This window comes from Protopterus annectens, chromosome 2.part0 (assembly GCF_019279795.1).
Source record: "Protopterus annectens isolate FY-2018-M chromosome 2.part0, PAN1.0, whole genome shotgun sequence".
NCBI lineage: Eukaryota > Metazoa > Chordata > Ceratodontiformes > Protopteridae > Protopterus > Protopterus annectens.
In genome coordinates, this window is record NC_056728.1 from 1,208,159,659 (window position 1) to 1,208,171,327 (window position 11,669).

Sequence of the window (11,669 nt, forward strand, 5' to 3'; positions counted from 1 at the left end):
GCTCAGTCTTTCCTTCATCCAGTTCTTTGGTGACCCACTCAAAAAAGTCCACCAGATTAAATAGGCATGATCTTCCTTTAACAAAGCCAAATTGTAATGGCTCCAGCATTTTCAGGTTACCTATGTCCTCATTTATCATGTCATGATGATTTTTTCCATGGTCTTACATATGAGGCTGGAAAGACTTATGGGTGTGGTTACCCAGATCAGTGGTTGAATCTTCTTTGTACAGCGAAATGATTGTAGCCATCTTCCTTTCCATGGGCACAAGACCTGACTATAGACTCCAGTTAAAAAGAGATTCAAGTGGACCATATAGGTCATGTTTCATGCTATTTATTAAACATCCCAGGATTTTATCAGAGCCCATTGATGCAGTGTTTTTGGCCTTGGAAAGTGCCTTGATGACCTGTTCCCTAGTAATGGTTAGGAGGATTGTGGTATACAGTATTTACTTTGTAGTATCAGGGGAAGAGTAGGGGGATACTTACCTTGTGTCCAGTAGAATCAGCTAGCAATGCATTCCCCTATGAGTCCTCTTGTGAGTGACACTGGTATGCTAGGTCATTTATAGTCTCCTTGTCCACATAATAACAATGCAATATCTTCTGCTCTGTGAGGTGGCAATATGTAATGCTTATGTTACCTCCTTGGGTAGCACAGATGGCCACGATGTATGACATTATGGATGCTGTATCTATCAGTAGCCAGTAACACATGCTGTTCTGCTATAGCTGCTACCACTTCTATCATCCCCTGTCACCTGTACACTATAAAATGTTTGCACCACAGTTCAATGTGCCTGTTTCAGAAATCACTCTGCTATATTTAGTGTCATACATTGTATAATCTGTGTATCTCATTCTTTTGTGGGGTGCCTCATTTCCCAGTAATAATACAGCCAGCAAGCATCCCCTGCACATGTCATTATTTTTACCCCTGTGTACCTGCTCTGCATGTGTCTGTGAATCACCCCACCCTGTGCATTGCCACTACCTGTGCTAATTTTCACTACAGAATTCCCAAAATGTGTATGGGCCACAGCCATAGTGATCACTTTGTTATGACTGTAAAGGTGCTTCTTAGCTGTTCATATTTCTGTATTTGTTATGCTGATTTTTTTTTCTAGTCTTGAAACATTTTTCTCCAGGCCTTCACTAGAAAGAATGGGTTATGCCAAGACAACATATCAAGGTTAGTAAACCAAAGTAATTCAAATACCTGTGGATTTCTTAACAGTCTATTTTGTTAATCTTATAAAATGAATATTCCTTTTAGAAATTATATAAGCAGACCTGTTTGCTAAAATAACATTTAGTTCATAATATGCCTATTTAAGTGTATCAATATATAACTGTTTATAGGCACTTATTAGGCTATTGATCTGTAAGGATCTTTAGAAGCTTAGCAATGCATTCACATTAATAGTTTAGTCATTATATATTCACTAATTTATTGACATTTGATTACCGGGAAAGTCTGACTGGGTAAGTGCCCATTGTAAATATCCTACATGAACTCTCTACCTCCCATTAAATCTTAAAATTCATGTTTAATGCCCAATTCTATAATCTCCTCTCTCTCCTAACTAACTTTCTATCAACTGGATTTCTTCCTTACACACTATTAAACATTTACTACTCATATCCATTCATTGAACCTCTGGTTTATTCCAATATTGCTGTAAATAGATGTGTATAAGCCTTATGATAGCTGTATAGTCTCCATATATTATTAAGGTCTTCTACTTTTGTTTCTCTCTCTCTAGACATTCTGTTCTGTGATAAAATGGTGATTATTTCTTCTTAGAGTATTTATGTATTGCTACTATTATTCCTACTAACTATACTTTTGTTCCTCTCTTGCCATTCTGATCTATGATAAAATTGTCTGTATGTTTATTCTCTGATTAGACTATTTATGTATACGACTATTATTCCTACTAGTTACTGTAATGAAGTAACTTGTTGTATTGTGGAGCTTTTCTCCCTGGGCCTCTACTGAAAATGGACTTTTGTTGAGTCAGACTATCCCAGTTAACAAATGTGAAATAAATAAATAAATAATAATAATAATAATAATAATAATAATAATAATAATAATAATAATAATAATAATTCAGCAGAGGACCAGGGAAAATAGGATTCAAAGTAATACAAAAACATTTTTAAAATAATTATTTTACAGTCTTCAGAAAATAATACAGAAACATCTACAGTTTAAATAATCATGCCAAATTAGACATAATGTGACAACAACTGATTAAAATTAGATATACCCCCAGATTTAATAAAATCCATGTAGGCATAGTGTAAAGCCTACATGGAAAGTACCATGGCCATGTATGCAGTATCCCCTAGGTAGTGCACCATGCATATTAGTCAAGGTGCATTACTGAGGGAGAGCCATGTAACATGGATATTGAATCAGTGTAGGGAGTATGTAACTGTGTCCGTAGATGAGTAACACACCCCCTGCACTGTAAAAGTGCAGTATATCAGTGTATGCATATGTATTAATTTTTTTTTTAATGTTTGCACGATGTAGCACACAGCGATTGATATGTGCAGACATCTAAAAATAAACACCAGGTATATTTAATTATGAATGGAAAGGTCAAGTTTAAGCATAGCTATGTGAGTTTGCGCAGTGCACCATAGTGCTCAATGGTGCTTAAATGTAGTAGAGAGGTATATGTAAAAGTATAGCAGAATTCTACACATCCATGTAGCCATATGGTTAGACTGTAGCCAAATGGTTAGACTGACAGCCTTATGTGCAGTAGGCACAGGGTTTGAATACAAAGACAGATTATTAAGCATTTATTTTGCAAATACAATTATGCCAATTATTTTTAAATCCTGCTTTGCTGCACTCAGCTAAGCTCTGCTAAGCACAGCTAAGCCTTGCCAAGCACTGCTTAAACAAGGAACATTTTTGCACCACTCAGCTGGTTTGCGCATTGCTACACAGTGTGAAGCACTGCTTAGCATTTGCTAGTCTAAGCACTGCTCAGCTCAACTAAGCTGGTTTGCATACTGCTAAACATTACTAGGCATTGGCAGTTTAAGCACTGCTGAGCTCAGCTAAGCCAGTTTGCATGGTGTCAAGTGATGCACCACATTTTTATAAATGGCCCAATGATGTGCAAGGGCAGAAAAACAGGCTTAAATGCAACAGGCAAGAATATACAATAACCTATTGGAGTTTGAACTGTTCAAGAACTATGGCAGGTGTTGGAGAGAGTGCAGAGTGGTGGGGCATTCTTGTGTCCAGGATCATGCTTGGACTCTTAGTGAAATACCATGATGTCTGGCTGCTACAGGGCCAGTACCAGGGATTGGAGTATAAGTTGAAGGGCTGGGACCTGCTGACATGTGATCTCACCAGTGCAACAGGTATCCCCCACACAGGTGAGCAAGTCTGTCACCATTTTGATGATCTGAAGCAGCAGAAGAGGGGACTTCTGTACACCTGGGCCCAAGATGCTTGGGAAGGGAATGCCCCACAAATTTGTAAGCACTGTTAGCATTGTTTTACCAATACCTAATCTGAATGTGTGATAGGCAGGTACGCATAATGGTGTGCTTCTCTCCCTAAAGCTGCAGATGAGAGAGTTCACAACCTAGAGGTCCATGCAGGGCACCTGGCCAGGTTTTGCTGTCAGCATGGTAAGTACAGATTAATTTGCAATCTATAGTCAAATACACATGATAGAGTAATTCAGTCACTGCCAGTAGGTACATACTGCACAGATTTGTGTAATGTAATGAATGTGGATGTAGGGCTGTACTGCAATAATTGTCTACTGAAAAATATAGTGCAATAAAGACTAAAGCATTAAAATTGATAATGTTAATGAAATAAAGATTCTACTGAAATACTTATGGAATTACAGCTGTATTGCAACACCTGCACTATCCCAAATGTTGTTTAATAAAGACTCGAAAATATGACAATAACTGCATGAATGTACCCCTACTAAAGCTGTGTTGTGTAATATGTGTGTAAGTAGGGATGTTGTTCCTGAAATTGAGTATGACATCTGCTCTGAAATAACATCACAAAGAATACCACTAAATGGTTCAAGGTTAACTAAGAAAGAGTGTTATGCTAAACTGTATATGTAGAGCTGTACTACAAGATATATGCATTATGACATTTTCTGCACCAACATCTGAAGCAATACCAGGAACATCCAAGGTAGATTGTTTATATCAGGATTGTCTTGTGTTAACCATTGCATTTCAGCTATATGCATTTCTGCTCCGAGGTACAGTGCTGTAGGCAAGTATGAAACTGTAATAGCTGTAGACTGCAAATATACTATCTGCAACTGTATATGGGTCATGTAGCCAAACCAATACTCCAGTATGTTTTGTACACATCACAGATATTTCACCCACTAAGAGTTTATTGTGTACACCTGCAGTCTATGTATTAATGTACAGTTTACCTAGTATCTCTGTCATGCATGAATCTCATGCATGTGTGTTCAATTGTCACTGCAGTCTTGTATAAAACTGTACTACTATTGCAAGGTCATATTTTGTTTCCAGGTGAGGTCTAGGCAAATATCAGGCAGTCAATAGTCAGCAGTGGCTCAGTAACTCAGTGTTAAATGCTGTGTCTGATGTATATTTTGTCACACACAGACCAGGGTCTGAATTCAGTGACAAGTACTAATAAATATTACTGAAGCAATTATGCATTGTTAACAGATTTTCTCCCCACACGAATTACAGGTAAATGGGTGCAGTAGACCTTATTATGGGTTAACAATTTGTGTGTTCAGAAGTAACAGGCTGTTAACAGAATTGCTCAGGAATGTGATAAGACATCAGAAAATTAAGGCAATAAGTACAATACTAATAAAAAATATTACAATAAATAAAATGTGTAATCCTGGTATGGCTGTGTGCCTGGTGTGTCTGTGTACATTTGCTGACAGTCTAACCCCATGCCTGCCAAGGATGGTATGATAGTTGTTTACTCTCTGTACTGTACACAATACATGTCTCTCAAGTGTCATGCTGTCATGGACTGTAAGCACTGTCACCTAATCTCTCTGTTGCAGATTTATCATTGACATGATTATGCCAATAGCACAGTCACACTACATCAGTCCACAGTACACATTGGTAGTCATATAGGTCTACCTGACATGTAATAGTCCTGTGTAGTTGTGTACCTATAGGTTTTACAGCTTGGCCCATACTGTCCCTTGCAGATACCTTGAGAGGTATGTACATGCTAGAAAAGCTATAGGATAGTGTTATACATAAAGGAAGGGCAGACCTGTAGAGTAATTAACAGCACTATTGTAAACTATATAGTCTATATTGGTACTAATAGACTGAATTTCTCTCTCCCCCACCCTTTATCTTCATCATAAGTTATTATTGTTATAGATCGGTTATGGTTTACTATTAACAAATGTTCTCTAAACATTATGTTGGGCCTTGTATTTTATTATTGTTGTGTAATGCAATGGTTGCATACTAACATATCATGTTGAATTACCTATGTTGTTGGCTTTATGCTGTAATTGTTACTGGCATGCTGTTACTACTGTAACTACTAATACTGACTGTTATCTCACTTATTGTTGTGTTCCATATACTATGCAATGTTACGTTACTCAGTTATTTGCAATGTTCTGGAATGCTGTTATAACTAACTGTTATGTTCATTACTAACCTATACACACTGAAATACCTCAACACCACAGTTCGAATGGGTAGGCTGGTTCCTGGTGATCCACTTACCCTATCTCAGCCAGCTGTGGCACCCAATACCAGCACATCTGGGACTCAAGCCGGTGGTGCCTCCACTGCTAGCCCTGCAACATGTATGGATGGAACCACCTCAGGTGACAGGGCCTGTCCCCCCCCTGGGAGTGGGGGTGGAAGGGGGGTTGTCACCCAGGATCAGCTACCGGTGATGGTGTGCAGGATAGTGCATCATTGTTATGAGAACTGCCTGCACTGGATTGAGGGCCATCCTGGAGGGGTAAGGTGGCCCTGGCACCCAGGCACGAGCACAGCCCCCTTTGGGCAGTGAAGGAGCAGTGCTGATTGCCAGTGGGTGGGGAGCTCAGTCAAACTGATGCTATTTTGGGGGCACCCTCCCTGTCCAAGGTGTTTGCCCCCTCATGTGTCGCACACCGCCCCTGTATGCTGTTTTGTCTGTCTTGTCTGTCTGCAAATGCAACCTCTCCAACCTAACTTACTTCCCCACATGTACCTATATCCCTTCCCCAACATTCCACTCTCTACTTAAAAAAAAAAAAAAAAAAAGGTGCCTGCCCCATAAAAAAATATCGCTCCATACATAGATATCCAATTCGTACCCACATCCACTGGACACACTTAATTATTACATGAATTAATCAACACAGTTATTTTGCCGTCACCCCTCTCTCTGGGGTGTGAGGCTTCAAATTCCAAATTCAGATAAACCTGCATAGCTGTTGCTATACAAGAAAAGGAGAGCTATGGTCCTTTCCTACACCTGTCCTGCACATCCCTACCTGCCTTTCAGTATGTTTTCCCCTGCTTACCCCCATTTCACCACTTTCCTATCACCTTTTTTTTTTTTTGTTTTTTTTGTAATTAGTGTGGGTTTAAGTGAAGTTAAACGACGTGGAGCACTGTGAAAACTCATTTAAAACTGCTTAAAAGTGCCTTAATCACCTTATGTGTTTCTGACAATGTTAGGTACATCTGCAAAATAATCACTCTTGCCACATCTCAAACCTGGGTCCCTGTGAACTACAGCACAGTGAACTAAGTCACTCAGCTCTGAATTAAAACAGGTGTTTCCACAAACATATCCTGATTGCCACAGACACACTGCAAGTACATATAATGGGGAAATTGTCAGTGTACATGGGACTGTGATGCAGACACTGCACCAGTACACAGCCAAATAAATAATAATGGATGTACGTGAGGCCTGGGATAGCAGGTATAGCTGTGAGCTGTACAGACTGTTGCAGAATGTCCACAGTTGTGCCCCCTAGGTTTGGCATGGTTATCACAAAAACATATGTGTTTGCTAAACTACTGGAAAGTCATTAAAGATTAAGGTTAGAAGATCATGACAGACATTTCAATGTCACACCTCATACCCATCAGAAAACACATGCTAATGCAATTCCTGTGTCACAGACTATATGCAAGCCCATATATTTTGCAAATACACCTGCAACAGCAGTGTGTCAGTAGCTCAGTCTGTTAAATGCTTGCATGCAGTACATTTTGCCACCCACAGTCCTGGGTTTGAATCCAGTGCATTGCACTTTAATTACATTCTTGTGAATACAGAAAATTATGATTGAGTCATGCAATTTTCACAAAAACAGGTTGCTGCAGCTGAATTAACTGCTACCCATGTTAGCAAGTCAAATGCCTGTAGGTAGGGACACACTGCATATATTCATATAGCCTTCCTCTATCTTGTCCACTACTCTCTGATTGGCACTGTTACATAACTGATGTACCTTAACCACATGCCTCAACTGGACTGTTGTGGGTACCCTCACCCTGGCTCTGCTGTAATGACAGAGTTGACACTGCACCCTCAGTGACACATACAGCTTGCTGTCCTCCAAACTGTTCACACTCCTCATTATGAGTCCTAGGCAAAAAGCAGCAGCTGTAGACTGCAACACATGCAGGTGTATGTTAAGCTACCTGACACAGAACTACCACACCTTACAACTCCCTACAACACGGGATCCACACAACCCCCATACATAAAGGGGTGTAGGGGGCAAAGGGCAAGTGACAGGGACATGTGTCACAGTCTGCCCCAACAAACATGTAGAGCTGATAGACCACCAGTTGCTGCAGCAGCATGCATATTCTGATGGGCAATACGTCTGACACTCACATGTCTCTTCCCCTTTACTGACCTCAACCCACAATGTTTAACACTGAACTGCCAGATAATCACAAAGTCATTTGACAATGGTCAAACATAGCATGCAAAACTATGGGCATACCTCATAAATTTCAACAGTGTACAGTATTATTACCTACCCTTTGTCATGCTGTAGTCTCCATACCTCACTAATGTCCATCTCACAGACTAAGAAAGGGACCAAGGCTTAAATGAAGGCTTTAAATACTGCACTGATCTGACATGTCATTGGTTAATGAAAGTACTACCCAGCTGTTCTGGATGCAATTAGCAAGTCTGAGGTACAGATTGGTGGACAGGGCATCACCTGCTATTGAGCATTACCTACAAATGACAAGCAGCTGCCTGTGGAAAACAGGTCTGTAACTTGCTTTACCCAGACAGATTGTGATTTCGGAAGCATTTATTTTGAGGGTTTGTGCACAAATGGATTGCATCACTCTACTAGGTATGTAATACAATTTCCCATATAATGGGATGCAGATGGGAGGATGCAGTTATAGGGAACAGAGATTACAACAGTAGGCCTGTAGAACATCTCTGGGAATGACATGTTGGTGATAGTCTGCTGTCCAACAACTACAGGCATGCCTTTCAACTGTGCCTGCTATAACTTGAATCACAGCTCTGGCCTCTACACTCCCTCCTACAATGGTCAGCTCCTCTATGAATGCTATTGGATTCTGTGTTAGACATAGTGACAGTAAGTAAGGGTGGACACAGCTGTCATTTCACATGATGTACTGTCAGTCAGCTCCTCTCAGTCTGTGAATGTCACACAGGAATAGTTCAAACATTGTACAGGTGTCCCTGACTGGCCTGATGTACTCTGGCTAGGTCACTGTTTTATCGACATTCATATCTCATCACTTGAGAGCTATGGCTAGCATACATAGCAACCCCCTTCAGCAGGAATTCAGGTCATAGCCATTGTTAGTGGGGGGACACAGGCCTAACCTCAGCGGCAAAGTGTACATACTGGTCATACAAAGTAAGTGTATGAATACAGCAACAGATATTACTGTAGCATAACTATTTCCTGAGGGTCATGACATGTGACAGCCAGATTCTCTCCATTCTGAGAAAAAACAGCAATTATTGTCCAACCATTTGCCAGACAACCACATATTTCTGGCAAAAGGACCACATATATCAGCTCATGTACACATTCCGCAAACATCTGTTTACTGGACAAGTAGGATGCCTACAGGGAAGATAGTCTACAGCACGTTTGCATAGCTGTCTGTCATTGTGGCACATGGGTGTTGCTAGACTGTCCCCATATACTTGTAATAACACACACCTATTTGTCAACATTGGCTGTATGACATGGTACTAAGATGTTGCCCATAAAGGACACATCACAGTAGATGGCATTGATGGGAGTGGAGATATACAGCACACTCTGTCATGGCACACAGGGACATAACCAGCATTGCTACTATGTTGCTGATAGCCACATACATGTTGTGCTGATAGATAGAAGGGTCTGACATGGGAGGTAGCAGTGGATAGTGCAGGCCAATTTGGATGTGCAGGGTCTGTACATAGTAGATATCAATGTATTTTGTCCTGTGATTTGTTCACCTCTTCATGTCTTTTAGACAGGATGTATAGATGGAGGCACCTGCTGTTTTCTACTGCTGAAAATAATATTATCCTGGATGGCCTTAGACTGCATCACAACATTCTGCCATCCAGGAGTCACCAGAATCATGAACAACATGCAGCAGTGTGGGCTGACCTCATCACAGCAGTCAACTACGTAGCACTACAGGACAGAAGCTATGAGCATGTCTGACACTGGGCAATGGATATGGTAAATGCTGCACAGCAAAGGGCCGCTGCTGTGGCCAGGGACTGTGCTGCCACCGGTGGAGGACCTGCAGCAGAACAATCAATCTCGGTCACAGAGGAATTTCTGGTGAACCTGGGACCAATCACCAGCTCCCAAGCATCAATCGCACCATACATCGTGGAGGTGGGTAGCACAGAGTGTCAAGGTAAGCCTCCTGTGTTCATCACTGTAATACTGTATCAGTCATTGTGGCAGCCTCTGCACACCAGTACATGTATGTCAGGTCAGTCTGCATTGGGGGGGGGGGTTGTTTTTAATGTGCACTTGTGCACACATACTCAGAATATCATCAGTATAGGCAGTAACACAGTACCTACAATACATGTTGATATGCACACATATTATCCTGTAACAATGACACATTTGGTATTGCTGACAATACCTCTCCCTCACATTTCCTTAGGTACATCAGGTGTGACCAGAGTCCAATGTCCTGTACCCAGTGAGTGTGATACTGTTTCTTTATGGATCATATATAACCTAAGAATGTTAAGTGGTGACATTTTGCTGTAGACACAACTGATGCTTAGCCAGAGTACAATACTTGTATGTTTGGATTCAGAGTGGTTAATTTAAGTGCATTGAATTGGTAATCACAGCAGTGTATTTAAAGGAGCAGTAACATATTTGCACTTATTTTTGTGAAGGTCTATGCTGTGTGCTATGCAGGGGCAATAGTATGCTTAAGTACGGTGCACTGTGTTTTAGGTGTAGGTCTATCACACACACTGACATATCACTTATCTCACAGGTGTATAGTATTGGCAAAATTAACTGGACATAGCTGCAGTGCATGTTATAAAGGTCCTGCCTTGTCTGTGTATGTTGTAGTCTGCTGGTGTGTTGTGCACGGTGTCAGAAGTAAAATTTGGTATCATACCTCTCAACCTCTTAGAGCAAGAAATCTGGACAAAGCTATATGTAAAAGTGGGACAAAAGCCCAAAAATAGGGACAAATTTTAAATATTGCTTCTACAAACTTAGAAAGTTGATAGAATAACAGGTTTTGGATTAGCATAAATTTTCTAAAGGGTACATATTGTGAAACTAAAATGTTAGTCATTATTTTCTAACTTCAATCTTTAATAATTTGCCAATAATTTGTCAGAAAAACCACAATTTTATGAAAAACAGACCAAAAATATGAGGCAAAAATCTGGACATTCTGCAAAAATCTGTAGAGTTGAGAGGTATTTGTGGTATGTGTAATGCAGTTGTGGCTCCTCACCTGTGTGTGTGTGTGTGTGTGTGTGTGTGTGTGTGTGTGTGTGTGTGTGTGTGTGTGTGTGTGTGTGTGTGTGTGTGTGTGTTTGTGTGTGTGTGTGTATCACCATACATAATAGTACAGGTAGTAATGTACTTATTTTGTCTTTTTCCTGACAGGGGACCATGGGGGTTGGACTATGTTCCCCTCACAACCTGATGCCAGTGTCTCATTGGACTCTGATGATGATGGTGGCCATAGTGAGGCACAGGTGTGGTTGTTGGGGGCTGAATTGGTCCCATGGGTTGACATCCTACTTCCTCTCCCATTGTCCCTGCACACAGTCAGTATGCCCACACATACCCAGTCCTCTGCTGTCACAGATACTGGACAGTCAGAGTGTGGCAGAATTGAACAGGAGAGTGCCGCATCAATGGCACCAGTGAGTGTAGATACTAGCCATAGCCAGAGAGCTGGTCAGGACCCACACAGGCAGATTGACAGGACTACTAATAGGAGGACTACTGCCCATCCACCATCTGTCCCAGGTGTCACATCATGGGTCATTTGACGCATGTTTCGGTCCATCATGGAGGCATAGGCACATTCCAAACACAACACCAGATGGATGCTCAGGATCATGGATGCATCACTGTCTGACATCCATGACTACCTCCACAA